This window comes from Culex quinquefasciatus, chromosome 1 (assembly GCF_015732765.1).
Source record: "Culex quinquefasciatus strain JHB chromosome 1, VPISU_Cqui_1.0_pri_paternal, whole genome shotgun sequence".
NCBI classification, from domain to species: domain Eukaryota; kingdom Metazoa; phylum Arthropoda; class Insecta; order Diptera; family Culicidae; genus Culex; species Culex quinquefasciatus.
The window spans coordinates 7,462,462-7,479,616 of record NC_051861.1 but is presented as its reverse complement, the minus strand read 5'-3'; the positions used below and the strand labels follow the sequence as shown (position 1 = coordinate 7,479,616).

General features: G+C 38.6%; 1 protein-coding gene across 1 annotated transcript in view; it reads left to right on the top strand.

The window, feature by feature from the left end:
- The window catches only part of LOC6036488 (mucin-2), a 53,468-nt gene that overhangs the window by 7,950 nt on the left and 28,363 nt on the right, over nucleotides 1-17,155 (top strand).

Below are 17,155 nucleotides of genomic sequence, written 5' to 3'. Positions count from 1 at the left end.
GATCAACTGCTACCGATTTTTGGGGTTAATGTCGTTTGTTGTAATTGTGCGCTTATTTCACACGACTTTGCTCGCGTTATTATAGTTTGTTGATTTCACTTTTCACGCACCGCACCCTCGGTTTGAGCTGATGAACCTGGAGAAACAGCCAATAACTGTACCCCGTGTGTCGGAGTGTTTGCGCACTCATTGTTCAATCGGAGCAGTGCTGCCATCGTGCGATGGCAGCAGTGCAACTGAACAGTGATTGCATGAGATAGATTTGACAGATAATTGACAGAGTTGACAGATGTGTACTTACCCCGTTACGTTCAGCATCAATTTCACTTTCAATCTTCATCTTAACCCAGTAGCTTAAGTACGCTTTGAAGTCCGCACTTGAAATCAATATCCCACGGAATGCTGAAACGATTTGTTGTGAGCTCCTCCCCTTGCATGCTTCCGTCGCAGAGCGCTGCAATCCCAGTTGGTCTACCTGGTCATTCAGTCAGCCTGGTAGTGATCCCTACCCTTTTCATCAATTATCTGCTCGTCGACGAGTGTTGTTGTTGTTGCTGGAGTTGCACTGACCAAACACTATCTGGTGCGTGTGATAGATGTACGGTTCCGAGGGCAGAGATTTCACTTACACAATCTCGACCGACCTGGTGGCAGATGTTCCGTGGGTTCTCACACCAATACAGCGACAAAGCGTCGTCACGTTACAGCGCCGCACTTTACCACTTCACACGTGAGTGTGCTTTTTACGGCCACAGACAGCGCCGTAGCGCTGGTGATCGATGGTGGTGTTGGTACGAAATCATCGGCAGAAGCAAACAGAAATGAGACGTGAGATCGGAGTGCGTCTCACGGTGGAATCTGCACATGCAGACAGAGGGATTCGGTTGTTGTTGTTGTTGTTGAGGTGTTTTTATTCCGGACTTCGAGTTGTTGGAGATATTCGAATCAACAAGCTCTACAAGAATTGCCATTTCACCCTATTCGTAGCTAAGAAATGAGCTGCTACCCACGCCTATACAGCTTATAGCAGCTCTAATAAGCGCGTTAACGTTAAGTGCCCAGCTGATCCAACTTCCATGCAGCAATTTGTACCACATTCCTTGAAGGCACCCTCAAAAATTTGTTTTGTTTCAAAATTTTATTTAAAATAGGCGTTCAAATTTTTAGAATTGTACTTTTCAAGATCCAAAAAATACACTAACTTTTTCTTAGTGTGGCTTTAAACGTAGTAATTATCGCTCGAGTTTACAAACGCAACCCTACACTCGTTGGAATGAATAGTTTGCACAATGATTGTGGCATGACGAACGGTACTGTCGACAAGCCTGCACGCAATCAAGCAGTTCGTGGAAAGCGCGATGTATGCAACCCGCACGACATCTCAACCAACCCGCTTATCGCTTGAGAGTTATGCGGTCCCGACGACGACCTTGGTAGTTGGAGTTAGGGTAGGTCTTCAACGCAAGACATCAAAAAGCGACTTCATGTAATTGCGAGTTGAAAAAGCTGTAACGGCAAAAAGATCCAGTTTAAAATGCAATCAAACCCATCTCAACCTCCGTTCACGACCACGATCGGGCTATTTTTAACCGCGCAGACATTTTTTCAAAACATGTCACTCGGTACAGGCACGCACGCCGCCGCAAGCACTTGTCCCGAATTGCTCTAATCTTTATCGCGCCACCGACTCTGTGCTCACTGTGTACTGAATTCTTTATTTTCGAGCCGGCCATCGACCGTGTCTTCCCTAGAGCGGTACCCGCACAGAACGCACGTAATGTAGGTCTTTCGGATCTCACCGGCTAGGGTCGCCGCGTCGACTGTCAACCGATTGCTCGAGTCACCAAGCGTTCACGGTCGACATTGCACAAACTACCCTGCGTGCCGTTTCTACCGAGCTTCAAAGTCTCGTAAATCACGCCGGGAAGTGACAAATTCTCGGTGACTTTTTTTTATGACAGCAGTTTGGTCGACGGCGACGACGACGAAGACTAAGAGTGAGAGTAGCAAGAAGCACTTTCAGGACTTGGGTTGAACCGCACGAGTGTCGCATGTTTGAGCGGGAGTAGGAGCTCTTCGTGGAAATAGACTGTGAAGATGTAACGAAATTGGACACTTGGCTTCTTGGAAGGGATGTGCACGTGTTGTTGGGATTGAATGGGTTTGGAATTAGGTTAATGAGAGTTTGTGGAAATAACAGCTAACTTCTAACTCTAAGGTATGACGTAATCTTGGACGAACACATGCAACTGAACGTTTGTTTAGACTTGACAGATTGACAGGGTGACAGAGTTGTACTTACCTCGATACCGGAATCCTTCACCATTATTGCAAAATCACCTCACCGCTGCTGGGTATCGATCGAGCTTAAGTACAGCAGAACATTTAAGAAGTTCGGTTTGTACAAACTACATTTTTTATCTTAGCTTCTTATTTACAGATTGACAAAACTTGACAGTTTGACAGATTTGTACTTACCAAATTACTGGATTCCACCGCATTACCAATATTTTTATCACTTTATCACACAGAAAAAAATATTTCTGTAAATTTACATTATTTATCATGTACCAAAAGGTATCATGATAAATGATGTATATTTACATTAGGTTCATTGGAAACTTACATTAGATTCATTGGAAATTTACATTAGTTTTGAAAATTTACATTAGTTTTGGAATTTACATTAGTTTTGAAATTTACATTAGTTCAAATCAACTAATTCTGATTGGCCAATGGGAATGAGAAGCTCGACTTGGATTGCAGTAGGAAAAGGGTGTGGCGTATGTTCTATTTTAAAATGAGTGAAACGGGCAGCAAAAGGAAATTATGATTTTAAAAAGTTGTTTCACAGGTAGGGGACGCTTTCTCGTCGACGGCCAAGTGGAATAACGCTGGACTGGAATCGAATGGACGACGGGTAGGATGTTCGGTGATACTGCTGCTACCCGCTGCCGACTGAGCCATCTTCGCATTTTATAAACGAGCGGCTAAAGCATCAACTTGTTCAGGGTGAGGCTCAGGCAGTGGGCCAGCGAAGTATGAGAACGATAGAAAGAGAACCAAATATAATTATTTTTAGTTCGGGTAGTTTTGAAGTCAGCGTTTGGCAGAAATACATTGGATATATGATTTACATTAAATAGGAATTTACAGGAAGCCGAACACGGGTAGAAATTCATAAGATTTGAGTTTCCATGCTCAACGTTTCCATTAGATTCATGATTTACATTAGATTTAGATTTACATTGGAGTAATTTCCATGACTTTTTACTCTTTACATCATATTTCAACATTACATTGAGTGAGTTTACATAAGAAACAGTAATTACGTGCTGTGTATATTTACATATTTTTTTCTGTGCACTATAACCGCACCGCTGCTAGAAATCGATCCAGCTTAAGTACTCTTTGAAGTCCGTAATTGGGAAGCTTGCTCAGATTGCAGAACATTTAAAATTAAACCCTATTGTAGTCTGTTACTAATGAGGTACTCAATGAAGTTCGGTTTGTTCAAACTATTTTCTTTGACTTAACTTCTCGTTGACTAACAAGTTCTTTGACAAAAATGTCGCCCTCCTTAAACAATTTGGCGCCTTCAGCAGGGCCCAAGAGAAACTTTGCATTTTGCAAATTTGCCAAGTTGCCGATTTGTGCTGCACCTTCATGAAAAAGATATAGCGCCCTCAAGGCGCCCAGAATACCATTTTTGCAAAATTAAAAAAAAGATCCTAAGGAAGAAGATTGACAGAAATTGACAGAGTTGTACTTACCAAATTACTGGATTCCATCGCACTACCACTATTTTCATCACTTTAACACTAACACCGCACGGCTGCTAGAAATCGATCTAGCTTAAGTACTCTTTGAAGTCCGTAATCGAGAAGGTTGCATACCTGTTGATATGAAGTCTGTGCCAAGCTACACATTGAAGTCCGTAATTGAAAGCTTCCCACCTGAATCGCATACCTCTCGTTGCCAAATGACCCCACTTGCGGTAATTCTTTCCTTCTTACACATCAAGATATGGGTCAGCTGTTTTATCGCGTTTCACTCCACCCACCTAGCTCTGCAATTCCAAGCTCGCTCCGACCGTCGACAGCTGTTCGGTCCAGCGCAAGCGAGCCATCCCCGGAAGGAAAACTCCATTATCACTCTTTAATGATCTTCCGACACTTGAAGGTGGAGAACCCCCCCATCACCACCTTCCAAGACGCTAGGACATCCCCCCTCAAGTGGATAACTTCGTGCCGGCGGACGTGCGGTTTGTTGTCTGTGCTTTGCTCTCGTGCCTTGACCCCCCCCAGGAAGGAGTGTAGTACGCTATCGGTGCCGTCCCTTTTTATGAATGGAAACAATTTTACTATTGGCCGGGGTTTATGAGGGTCTAACCTACTTCTAGCGTGTCGTGCGGGGTTAGGTTGTCACGTTTTACTACCTTCCCCCAAAGGGCCCCAAACTCCGACCGACTGAGTTAACTTTGTTATTTCCGGGGTGGCGAACTTGAAAGGGTCGCACACATCGTCAGCTGATATGGTTAGCCTTTTTTGGTCCTCAAAACTGTAGCCAAAATTTGGAACTGACAAAAAGTTCAGTTTGTTTACCAACAAACCGGCCCGGTTGAGCGAGATGAGTAAAAACGTCCCCCACTTGACGTGGAGTGCAAAAACCGCAGTCATTACGATAACCGTTTGCCGGAATGGTAATGATGATGATGACGATGATGGCCGCTCCATAATGGATAGAGTACTCGCCGGTCGTCAGCCCGTCTAGAGTTTGGCGCACGTTTCCTACACACAATGCCCTAATGGGCTGGACGGTTGTAGCTTTTTGCGCGAGTTGTTTACAAACTGTGAGTTGAATTGACTGCTGCGAGTGCGGTTCCGATTTCAACCGGCTCTCATGTACTGTTGTTGTTTGGTTGCACATGACCCAGTAGGCTATGCGATGTTTGACAGATTAATACTAATGACAGAACTTGACAGATTGACAATGTTGTACTTACCTAGTTACAGCAAAGTTGTACTTACCTAGTTACAGCGACCACCCATTTTCACATTGATTCTGTTGAAGTTCGTTAGCCTAAGTACTGTCTGAAGTCCGTAGTTGGGAACTTACCCCTTTTGGGACTAACTTAAATTTACATGTTAGCTATCAGTTGAAGTCCATAATCGGAAGCAAAAGTAACCGAAAGCTTGTAAAAGTTGTTTTGACAGCTTATATCGATCTATAAATCTTTCTCCCAAACATCGTAACCGAAAGCAATCAAGCTGACAGTAATCCACTTTTCCCACAAACTCCAAGTCACCAGTTTTGTTCACCTCTACACCTCTTCATTCCAAACCCAAAACAACAATCAACAGGTAATACCTGCCAAAGTACACAAAACCAGCACTTTTGCGTTTACCTTTTGGGCCACGTTCTTCCAGTTTTTGCTCCTCTTCAACTTCCCATTCAAGCAGGTCTCCCTTCTCACAGCCCGTAATGCCCGGCGAACCTCCCGAAAGCAAAGCAAGGGGGTTCAAGATCAAGGAGACGCTCTGGAGCATGTCGGCAATTGCTTTGATTAGCCCCATGAGTCGTGAACTCGCTTCCAACCTCGAAGCCGTGGTCGATGAAAACAAACTCTACGGATATCAGCTGGGGATGGGCTCGCAACCCGCGTCTCTCTTCTTTTTGTGGTGTTTGTGTTGAACGCTGAAACGCTCTGCGTGGTAGTGGTGACCGAACTGAAGTTGGTGGACGTGATCTCAGGTGAAATCTGAGCATCATACTCGTCAAGTTTGTAACGATCGTTCGTTATAAACATTGACTGTTGACAGATTTTGACAGTTGTGTGACAGATTTTGACAGAGTTGTACTTACCTGAGCTGGAACACCTACCTTTAACACTTACCTGCCTCGAAAAATCTCAATTTCTCATGACTAACCGAGCTTAAGTACACCCTGAAGTCCGTGATCGGGAAACCCATCTTTCAACTGCACCTCCGCAGCTGAAGCCCCCCATTTTCTCGTAGAAAACGCTATTCAAACAACGCAATCAACGCTAGGTACTGGGTCGCCAAACCTGTTTCTTTACGATCTTTCGTAACAATCATCGCCGCAGTGGCTTCTGCAGCGCTCTCGCTCGCGTGACGTCAACGGAACGTGCTGTGGCCGGTTCGCTCGAGATAGTCGTCGTCGTCGCCGTTGTAGCAATGTTTGTTGTTGTTTTGAAGCCGCTTTCACTCGCCGTCGCGATACTCCAGAAGAGTGCAAAGTGGCACAAGTCAGATTTCGCCTGTGTGCGAGTTGTAGTACCGCGTTAGCAAGTGTCAGTCACGCGAGCTAAAGTCCCCCCCAGCTGGGGTGCGGGCGGAACTATCGACGATACGGGCCGCGACCGTTTTCACAATCCAGTGACAGCAATTTGTAATCTATCCGTGTGAATTGCGCTTGGTGATACGTTAGCGAGGGGGGAGTGTAGAGTTCGGTTCCGGCCTTTTAGGTGTGGATTTCATGGTGCTGTGATGCTCTCGCAGAGGGATCGTAAATTGGTTATATAAATTAGATTAACCATATCTACCCGGCCCGGCTAGACGGCTTGTCGCCGGGATGGCCAGCGCAAACACACCCCTTAACGACCCTAGCGCGCCACTTCCGTCGCCATCACCATACACAAACTATTAGCGACATAAATCGTTCCGGGAGCATCCTCCGGGTGTGCTTTTGGACGGCACGACCCAGCAAACCCCGACACTGTGATTGGGTCAATTAAAACTTCAACGCGCGCGGACCCATCCGACCGTGTTGTGATGGATGTCATTGCCGGCACCACTACTGGAATGTAAATTTAGATTTTGGGACACTCACTAGCGCTGCTATGATAAATGGTGCTAACAAAACTGCGTGATATTTATGCTAATTTGAGTGGGTAACGTGTCAATTTGTGGTGGATTTCGTCCCCGCTGAAAAGGTTCTCAAATGGGAATTGTCTTGACAGCAGCATCCGATTGGTTGCTTTGAAATAATATCATCCCACCAGACCTAATACCTTCTCAAAAATCGTCCAACTCCAAGCGATTTTTTTTTAGGATTCCGTGGAGATTTTCCCTTATACCCTTGAAAAGTGGAGCATCAACACGTCCCGTCTTCCAAATCTTGTAAGAATCTGGTTCTGGTGGAGTTGCTTCTATTCTCAATTCCAAGGCGCCTTGGGTTTTGAACAATCATCACATTACATGGCGAAGTCCAGTCTGCAATCTGCTATAATCACCGTCTCCAAGTGACGCGGAAATAGTCTTATCCGAAGTCGAGACTGTCTAAAACCCGATTAATCAATCAGTTTCTACACAGAAAAAAATATGTAAATTTACACAGCATGTAATTGCTGTTTCTCAATTTAATGTTGAAATAAGATGTAAAGAGCAAAAAGTCATGGAATTTACTCCAATGTAAATCAAAATCTAATGTAAATCATGAATCTAATGGAAACGTTGAGCATGTAAACTCAAATCTGATGAATTTCTATCTAATGTAAATTTCCAGTAAATCTTATGTAAATATACATCATTTATTATGATGCCTTTTGGTACATGAGCAGTTCTCAGATTTCGGTCATTCCTTTTTTTTGTATTTTTTAATCCGACTGAAACTTTTTTGGTGCCTTCGGTATGCCTAAAGAAGCCATTTTGCATCATTAAATTCTCCATATAATTTTCCATACAAATTTGGCTGCTATCCATACAAAAATGATGTATAAAAATTCAAAAATCTGTATCTTTTGGAGGAATTTTTTGATTGTTTTGGTCTTCGGCAAAGTTGTAGGTATGGATATGGACTACACTGAAAAAAAAAATGATACACAGTAAAAATTTTTTTGGTGATTTTTTATTTAACTTTTTGTCACTAAAACTTGATTTGCAAAAAAACACTATTTTTTTATATATTTTAGAGGACATCAAATGCCAACTTTTCAGAAATTTCCAGGTTGTGCAAAAATCTTTGACCGAGTTATGTATTTTTTAATCAATACTGATTTTTTCAGAAAATCGAAATATTGCTCGTAAAAAATTTTCAACTTCATTTTTCGATGTAAAATCAAATTAACAATCAAAAAGTACTTAAGTGAAATTTTGATAAAGTGCACCGTTTTCAAGTTAAATCCATATTTAAGTGACTTTTTTGAAAAAAGTCACAGTTTTTAATTTTTTTAAAATAAGTGCACATGTTTGGCCACTTTTGAAAAAAATATTTTTGAAAAGCTGCTTTTGCTTTATTGAACTTTGTTGATACGACCCTTAGTTGCTGAGATATTGCCATGCAAGTGTTTGAAAACAGGAAAATTGATGTTTTCTAAGTCTCACCCTAACAGCCCACTATTTTCTAATGTCGATATCTCAGCAACTAATGGTCCGATTTACAATGTTAAAATATGAAACATTCGTGAAATTTTCCGATCTCTTCGAAATTTTTTTTTTAGTTTTTTAAACCAAGACATACATTTCAAAAGGGCGTAATATTGAATTTTTGGCCCTTTTAAAATCTTAGTCTTGATTAAAAAAATTTGAATGAATTTTTTTCGAAAAGATTGGAAAATTTCACGAATGTTTCATATTTTAACATTGTAAATCGGACTTTTAGTTGTTGAGATATCGACATTAGAAAATGGTGGGTTGTTTGGGTGAGACTTAGAAAAAAACAATTTTCCTGTTTTTAAACACTTGCATGGCAATATCTCAGCAACTAAGGGTCGTATCAACAAAGTTCAAAAAGCAAAATATAGAGAATTTTCTCAGCTCTCCAAAAATATTTTTTCAAAGGTGAGCAAACATGTGCACTAATTTTCAAAAATTAAAAACTGCGATTATTTTGAAAAAAGTCACCTAAAAATGGATTTAACTTGAAAACGGTGCACTTTATCAAAAATTTCACTGAAGTACTTTTTGATTGCAAATTTGATTTAACATCGAAAAATGAAGTTGAAAATTTTTTACGACCAATATTTCGATTTTTGAAAAAATCAGTATTGATTAAAAAAAATCATAATTCGGTCAAAGATTTTTTGCACAACTTGGAAATTTCTGAAAAGTTGGTATTTGATGCCCTCTAAAACATATAAAAAATCACCAAAAATTTTGTTACCGTGTATCATTTTTTTCTTCAGTGTAGTCCATATTCATACCTACAACTTTGCCAAAGACACCAAATCGATCAAAAAAATTCCTCCAAAAGATACAGATGTTTGAATTTTCATACATCATTTTTGTATGGACAGCAGCCAAATTTGCATAGAAAATTATATGGAGAATCTAATGATGCAAAATGGCTTTTTGGGCATGGGACCATTCATAAACCACGTGGACAATTTTGGGGGTAAGCGATTGTCCACGCTCCATACAAAAAAGATTTTTTTTGTAAGGACAATTGCCCACGAAGGGGGGGGGGGTTGAGATTCCCAAAAAAGTGCCCACGTGGTTTATGGATGGTCCTCATACCGAAGGCACCAAAAAAGTTTCAGTCGGATTAAAAAATACCAAAATTAAAATTCCAAAAAAGACCGATTTCGTGGAGAATTGCTCAAATGATAAATAATGTAATTTTACAGGAATATTTTTTTCTGTGTAGACAACCTGTTATCCCAATTTCTTTACCATTGACAAATTGACTGAGTTTGACAGAAGAGTACTTACCTGTTTTTAACCTCCTTACATTAACAATTACCTTAATTGGTCACTATTGAATCGATATCTTCTTCATGAAGTCCGTGATAGGGAAATGCTTGCTTTTTGGGAATTATTCAAAATTACAATTTTAAACGGTCATGTCAATTTTTTTATTGTTTTTCATTGCAGGTAATACAAACGGATTGCTTCAAAAATTTACGACGAATCGTGAGTAATGTACAAAATAATTCAAAAGACGTTCAAAAACTTACCAAACTCAACCAATTGCGCTACCCGCCAACAGGTGTCTCTTTCCCCTTTACCCCCTGAATGTAGACGCGCCGTGCTCGAAAATATCGATTTGCTTTCCGTCGTTACAGCCCGCCAAGGGCGCGATGACCTGCTCCTGGAGAACTTCCGAGAGTCCGAGAGTCATTAATTGCGCATGTATGCATTTTTCGGACAGGACCTGATGAGAATGCTCCCTGCGCGCCACTCACTGCCCCTTCCGGGGAATTTAATTGGAAATCTTGCCCACACCGTTTGCGTCGACCTTTTTCCGGTGTAATGGCTGGATCCTGGGATTTTGTTGTTTTTTTTTGTGTGATCTATTCATCTAGTGGGAAGTTTTACCTTTCTTAACTTAATTGTTACTAAAGTCATGTGAAGTTTGAACACAAATTTTACGGCTTTCCCCACTAAGAACAGCTTAATGAGGTGTCAGCGTGCTGTTTTTTACCACCACAAACACGTGTCCAGATCGATTGGCAGGTGTTGACTTGTATGTGTGTGTGTGATTCCGGAAAGAGTTGAACCCTCTTTTTTGTGTGTGTTGGGTGCCATTTTTTCTCCCGGGTCGGTGCCATTTTTTGTCGGCCGGACATTGGTTTGGTTTGTGTACATGAAAATTAATCACTGGTAGCCATGCAAACGGCTGGGTTTTTTTATGTGTGCTGGAATTTAGACGAAGGGGAGATTTTATGCTCCGTTTTTTTATTTTTTAAAACACAAACTAACCTTAAAACTATTGACAGTTGACAGAATTGACAGATATTACCTAAAATGTACTTACCCGATTTGACACCCGAATACTCACTTACCTTTATCGCACTTCACCTCAGAAAAATCAGAGTTATCATAGCTTAAGTACACCTTGAAGTCCGTGTTAGGGAAACGCATCAAATTGGTTCAATTCTTATGACATTCTTCCGGCATTGTTTTGTGCCCCACATTTAGTGTCAACGTGGCACATTTCCTAACGCCAACCCCAAACTTGTTGTTAGGTGTTGCTACCCGTTCAAACAAGGTTCACTGGCAGGGCAAGTTTCTCCATTAGGTTAGGGCAACTTTCCCAGGAAAAAACTTAATTGTCACTGAGCCAGGGGCAAAACTCAACGCAAACCTCAGAACTTGGGTCAGAAATTTGCCGAATGAAATTGAAACTTTGCAGGAAACTTGAAACCAGGAATCCAATGGTCCTGGTCGAGAACGTGCACCCATAACTTATGCATCGTGTCCTTTCACTGCAGGTTTCAAATTCCAATTCCGGGCACCGGTTGAGCTCTGCTCTTCCTACACGACTGTGTGTGTGTGTGTGCACTTTGCATATGTTCGACATCGCTTGGATGTTTCAGTTCCCCCTCCTTTGTCATTAGAGAATCGAACGACCAAATGCAAAATCTGTGACGTGAAAGTAGGACCTTTTTTTCTGGTCCCAAAAATGAACGATTTCAATTTTCGCTTTTGCTTCGTTCCTTTTTTGTGCTGTACAAAGTTTGGCAGACTCATGCAGGAGGAGAGCAGTGTTGAGTTGCTAACATTCGGATTTGAACTCTTGCTTCATGGTTGCATTCGAAGAATTGACAGAATCTGACAGAATTGTATTTACAAAGGCAGATTTTTTGTATCTTTTTTACGAGCTTAAGTGCACCTTGAAGTCCGTGTTAGGGAAACGGTAAACGCCAACACTTTTATGGGTTTTGTCAACTCTGACACACTAACTCTGACATACAAGTAAATTATAACTAACTCGCTCAAACCCAACAAAAACATAAAACTAAAATTTGACAGTTTCCCTAACACGGACTTCAAGGTGCACTTAAGCTCGTACCCGTTCCAATTAATCTGGGTTAGTGATTTTTCGAAGAAATTGTGAAACTATCAAGGTAAGTTCAAGTGAGAACAAAAGGCGAACTACGACTAGGGTAAGTACAATTCTGTCAACATCTGTCATTTCCTGTCAATTGTCAACAACATTTCGTTACATAAATGCGCGTAGGAATTTAAACCCCCACACGTGCTTCGCTGTGCCAAGTTTGTAATTGCCCACGTGTGTTACACATTTCCACTGCCACAAGGACGTAAATAAAGCCCGCTCGTAATAATAATTACATGCGGTTGTTGTTGCGTGACAAAAGGGACGCACGTGGAGGTAGTTAGTCGTTAACTAAACAACCACCTACATGCCAACCCACACAAGCGCACACTCAATATGGTTTGCACAACTTTTGTCTGTACGGTTTGCTCCCTTCTGGGACACCCAAGTGTGCGTAAACCAATTTATATTCATCTCAAAGGAGCAACAAAAAAGTGTCATTCCAGGATGGTGATTTTTTCTTTAACCTTGGATCATGACACCTGCGTCAACATTGAAGGCTAAAAAGTCAAAAGTGCACTCGTAGCATAATAATGTTGACCTTTTTTCCACAAACGCATAAGGTTAGAAGTGAAACGTTGTAAAATTACATGCCAGCGCCACTCACGTGTCAACGCATGCCAATACAAAAGAGAGGCTTTCATGTTAATTGATTTTCTCTACACACAGGAATATTAGGTAAAGGGTAAATGTAATTTTCCGCACGCTGCACACACACTCTCGGAACATTTAAAGCAATAAAAGACTTAAATTTACTCGATTTTGTTTAAATTAAACAATAAAATTTATGAAACTTTTTACTTCTCTGTGTATTTGTTGCTGTTGATTTAAAAAAAAATCCACAGAACCTCTACCTATAGAGCAAAACCCACTCAGCGACAATTGCTTTTCCCCGTAACGTAATTCATGCAAATCCCTCGAGGACATGGTCCGCGTGTTCCGGTGGCTCACAGCCTAGCTCAGCCTCCAAATGCAAACGGACGGACGTGCCCAATGCTCATTTTCTTGCTCCAGAATCATCATACACACATACACTCGTTCGCAAAACAACCCCCTTAACCTTAACTAAGCCCGCCAACGCCGTTGTCTCCTTCCGCTACAAAATCCTTCCCACCACCACCACCCTGTCTCGGCACGGCGGAACGGAAGTGGCTGGAGCACATCTCGTTCTTCTCTGTGCGAAAAAAAACCAGAACCAGAAAACAAAACATGAAAAAGTAATTGGATTCATTCACCTGACGGGGATTCTTGGGCAGATAGGATGTTACAAAATATACTTCAAAAAATTTAAAAAAAAGTTCAAAAATTGTAGAGAACAAAGAAAGTTCCCACTGACAAACAGACGTAAGTCCCTTCCAAAAACAAGTCAACCAGCAATTTAACTTCTATTTTGATTGATTAGAAACTCACCACAGCAACTTTAAATTCACCACAGCTCACTTACACGCGTTTGACAGTTGCTTAAAGTTATATTCACGCACACTATCATAGATTCCATCACGACACAACTAGGTGGCTCTAGCGAATTTTTGAAAAAAAACTGTTGGTTGATTAACGTCTGTTTGTCTGTGACGTATCTTAGTCGACTTGTGATTGTGGCTTTCCTCAATTGTCTATGATTTTAGAAAATATACAGATTTATTTAGTAGTATTTCGTTATAACCAGAAATTTCTTGAAAAAAAAAACTATATTTTGATTAGGGACCATCCACAAACCACGTGGACACTTTCTTGGGAATCTGTTCATCATTTAGAAAATCCGAAATTGTGTGAAACACTTGTTTATAATAACAATTTTTGTTAACAAAAGTTTCATATAAAAAATTATATCCCAAAATTATATATATTAATTGAAATTAATTTCTAACCTAATTCTTGCAAGGTATTGTGTCTCGTTTGGAACCCTGTTTTGACAGTTCGATTGGAACCCCGAGAGTAACATTTTGTCACTTCATATTGGCTCTCTACCACATCCTACAACAATACAGGGTTGCCAGATCTGCAAAACTTAAAAATAATTAAAACAAAAATATATCAAATCAATAATATTATGATTACTTTGTATAAGACGCCTATCTAGATTTTTTTGTAAATACACAGAAAAAAATGGTGGTAATATTCTTCAAGAAATGGTGACAGATTTTGGGTAAAAAAAAATATTGATTTTACCCCAGAAAAAAATGAATTTTCATCATTTTTTATGTAATATCACTCAAAAAACAAAAGGTAATATTCAGCCTACCAAATTTTCAACACTCCAAAATTCAACTTTTTTTTCTGTGTATTTTCATTGTATTCATTTAAACATATGATATTTTTTTATAAAATTGTAGAAAGTTATTAATTACCAAAAATTATAGTCAAAAGTAAATTTCAATTACAATCCATTTTCTTCAAATAGAATGCTTTGTTTTTTAGTTCTATAATTTGATACCTCCCGCTCTCGAAGTAGTAATAGTTACACACTTAAAAAACACCCGTTGTTTTATTCGACTTTTCACAAAATACTCATTGTCAGATATTTTTTAAAATGACAAAAATTGCATCTTCTGAACGCAAGTTCCATAAATCCATTTAGAAATTTTGATTTTTTTTCGAAAAAAACCTTATTTTTGAAATACATTGAAAAATCGAAAACCTTCTTTTGGCTCTATTTTTGCCTTTTTCGAGTTAAATCCACTAATAATGATTTTTGTTGATAACGTGACACTTTGAATCATTCATAGCTAACATCAAGCTTGACTATCTCTGAAAATATTGTTTTCGAATTTCAGGAGGGGGGGGGGACCTAATGTTGGCATATCAGCACTTTGGTGTTCAGTTACAGCTAGTTTAAAGCATTTTTGACCAAAATTTAGTACCGTAAACCGGGGTGACTTTGATAGAATTTCAATTAGTTTTTAGCATATTTTCCAACAGGTAAGGTTTTGCTCAAGATTGTTATTTTTAAAACATGTACTGGGGTAGACTACACAAAGTCCATGCACTATTTCTTAATAAAAGTTTTTTTCAATAATGTTTAAAAAAATAGTTACGTTATAATTCTTAGTTTTAATTCCGGGGTGACTTTGATAGTCATAGTTTTTCTTGTTAAAATCTTATTTAAGATGTTCAAACTTTATTGGAACCCTAAATGTACCATCACTAAAGTAGCTGATATAGTTTTTAAGAAAAAAAAACAATGTTTATATTTAGTTAACTAAGTGTCTAAGGCTTAGACATTTAGTATAAGCTTTTAAGCAAAATACATATAAATTTAAGGTAAAATTGTTAAAAAGTCGAAATTTCGCCTAAAATTGGTCAAAACTGGTTTTGTTTATAAAATTATCGATTTTATTTGCATTTTTTACAGAATTTGAAGCACGAATCACAAGTTTTCACATTTTAGATGAAATTTATTTAACTGAAATTGCTTATAAATTTGGAGATTTTTTTAAATGGTGTTTCAAAAACACATATTATTTATTATTTACAAATTTATTTAACCTTCTCCTAGTGGAAATTTGTCCAAAGAATCCGAAAATGCATTCCGTTTTCCGATTAAAAATCATGTTCATTGAGAATATCATGACACTTTGAGAAGTTTAAAATAATGACTTACATCAACATTTTCTTAACTATAGTTAACTAACTATTTAAACTTGTTAAAATTTTATGAAAAGTTCTTCTTGAGATACTTTGAACACTTCTCTACCACGGTCAGTATGTTTCTAAACCATTCCTTACGTATTTTAATTGTACTCTTCATTTTGCGGAAAAATCGCAAACCTATCAAAGTCACCCCGTTTTACGGTACTCTGAAAGCGTAATTCATGTTTATACAACGGACAAGAAGAATCTAAACTAATTTTATTTTGTTTCAAGGAAACTGAAGCTATTCGGTTTTTAGTTTGGTTCAGTGTGTTATGTTGCATTGCTTGAATGGCCAAGTAGAACTTTGTTTTGATATTGATCTAATAAATGTTAAATGAGGACAAATTTACGCAATACTTGTAATTACCTCGCATATATATGCAAAAAGATAATACCGAGGTAAAGACTAACAAAAATGCGTGTCAGATCCCTGGAATTTCCTCGTCGGTTGTGAGCCAAAGTGTCAAAATGTCAATTTTAGGTTATATTATAGGTTTCTATGAGTTTATATGGTTATTTTACATTTTACATCAATCATCGATATTTTGACATTTTGGCCCAATTCTGGGGGAAGATTCAGGGCAAGATTACATGGAAAAACATAAAGTTGAACAATCTTCGAATTTTGTTAGGGTGGTCCAAACATTGTTCCCTTGAAAATTAGACATTTTCAAATGAACATATCTCGAGTTTAAAGAAAAAAAGATTATATCAGCGTTTGAAGTGCTAGATCTCGCATAAAATTATGCCTATGTTTTTTCGAGATATTTGATTTTTTAAATAAGAATTTTACCATTTAATCGCTGTAATTTTTGAAGGTCCAAAATAAATTAAAAAAAATATGTTTGTTTTCCGAGCTCCAAAACTACTCAGAACATCACTTAGCCCGAATAACACATAAACTTAAAAAGCCAACAACCAGAAGGAAAATATTCCTGGAATGTTGAGTTTTCAAAAACACCCTAATCATGAAGCACTCTCTTTTTCCGCTTAATTTTGCCATCTGGATAACAGTGCACCAGCAAATGGGAATGAAATTTTATGATCCATTCGGAACAAATGTTTTCAGAGATGGTCAAGTTTGGTCATGACTTTTACAGGTAAAATAAAAGTCCCAATTACAAAGTAGAATTTTTTAAGAAGATATAACTCGAAAACGGTGCTCGATTCCGAAATTTAGATTAAGTACTTTTCGATTGCAATTTGATTTTATGTGTAAATAAAGTCTTTTTTTTTTGACTTTTTTCCTCGTTATTCAGAAATTATGATTTTTTCTAGAAATTGCCAACACTGCCAAATCTATTTTTACCAACTTGTAGCTTAGCTCAAAAGATTGCATTTTTGTGTCTTCTAATCAATATCTAAGAATGAGAATATTTAAAAATCGAAATAGAAATAGGTTGCTTTAGAGCGTATTTTTTGAGAGTTCATCAACAATACCTAAAGCTTTGCCGAAGACAACAAATCGATGTATCTGAAGTTTTTTTGTTTGAAAAGGTCCAATAAACCAAATTTCCAGTTTTTACTTTTTGGGTGTTTTTGAAACCGCCTTGGGGTATTGAAAACACTCAAAAAGTAAAAACTGAAAATTTGCTTTATTGGACCTTTTTTTAAAAAAAAACTTCAGATATAATACCGTTCTCATGATTTAGATTTTGAATATTTCAATTGACTTTTTAAATAGTTTAAAGTTGTCCATTTAAAACATGTAATTTTTGAAAAA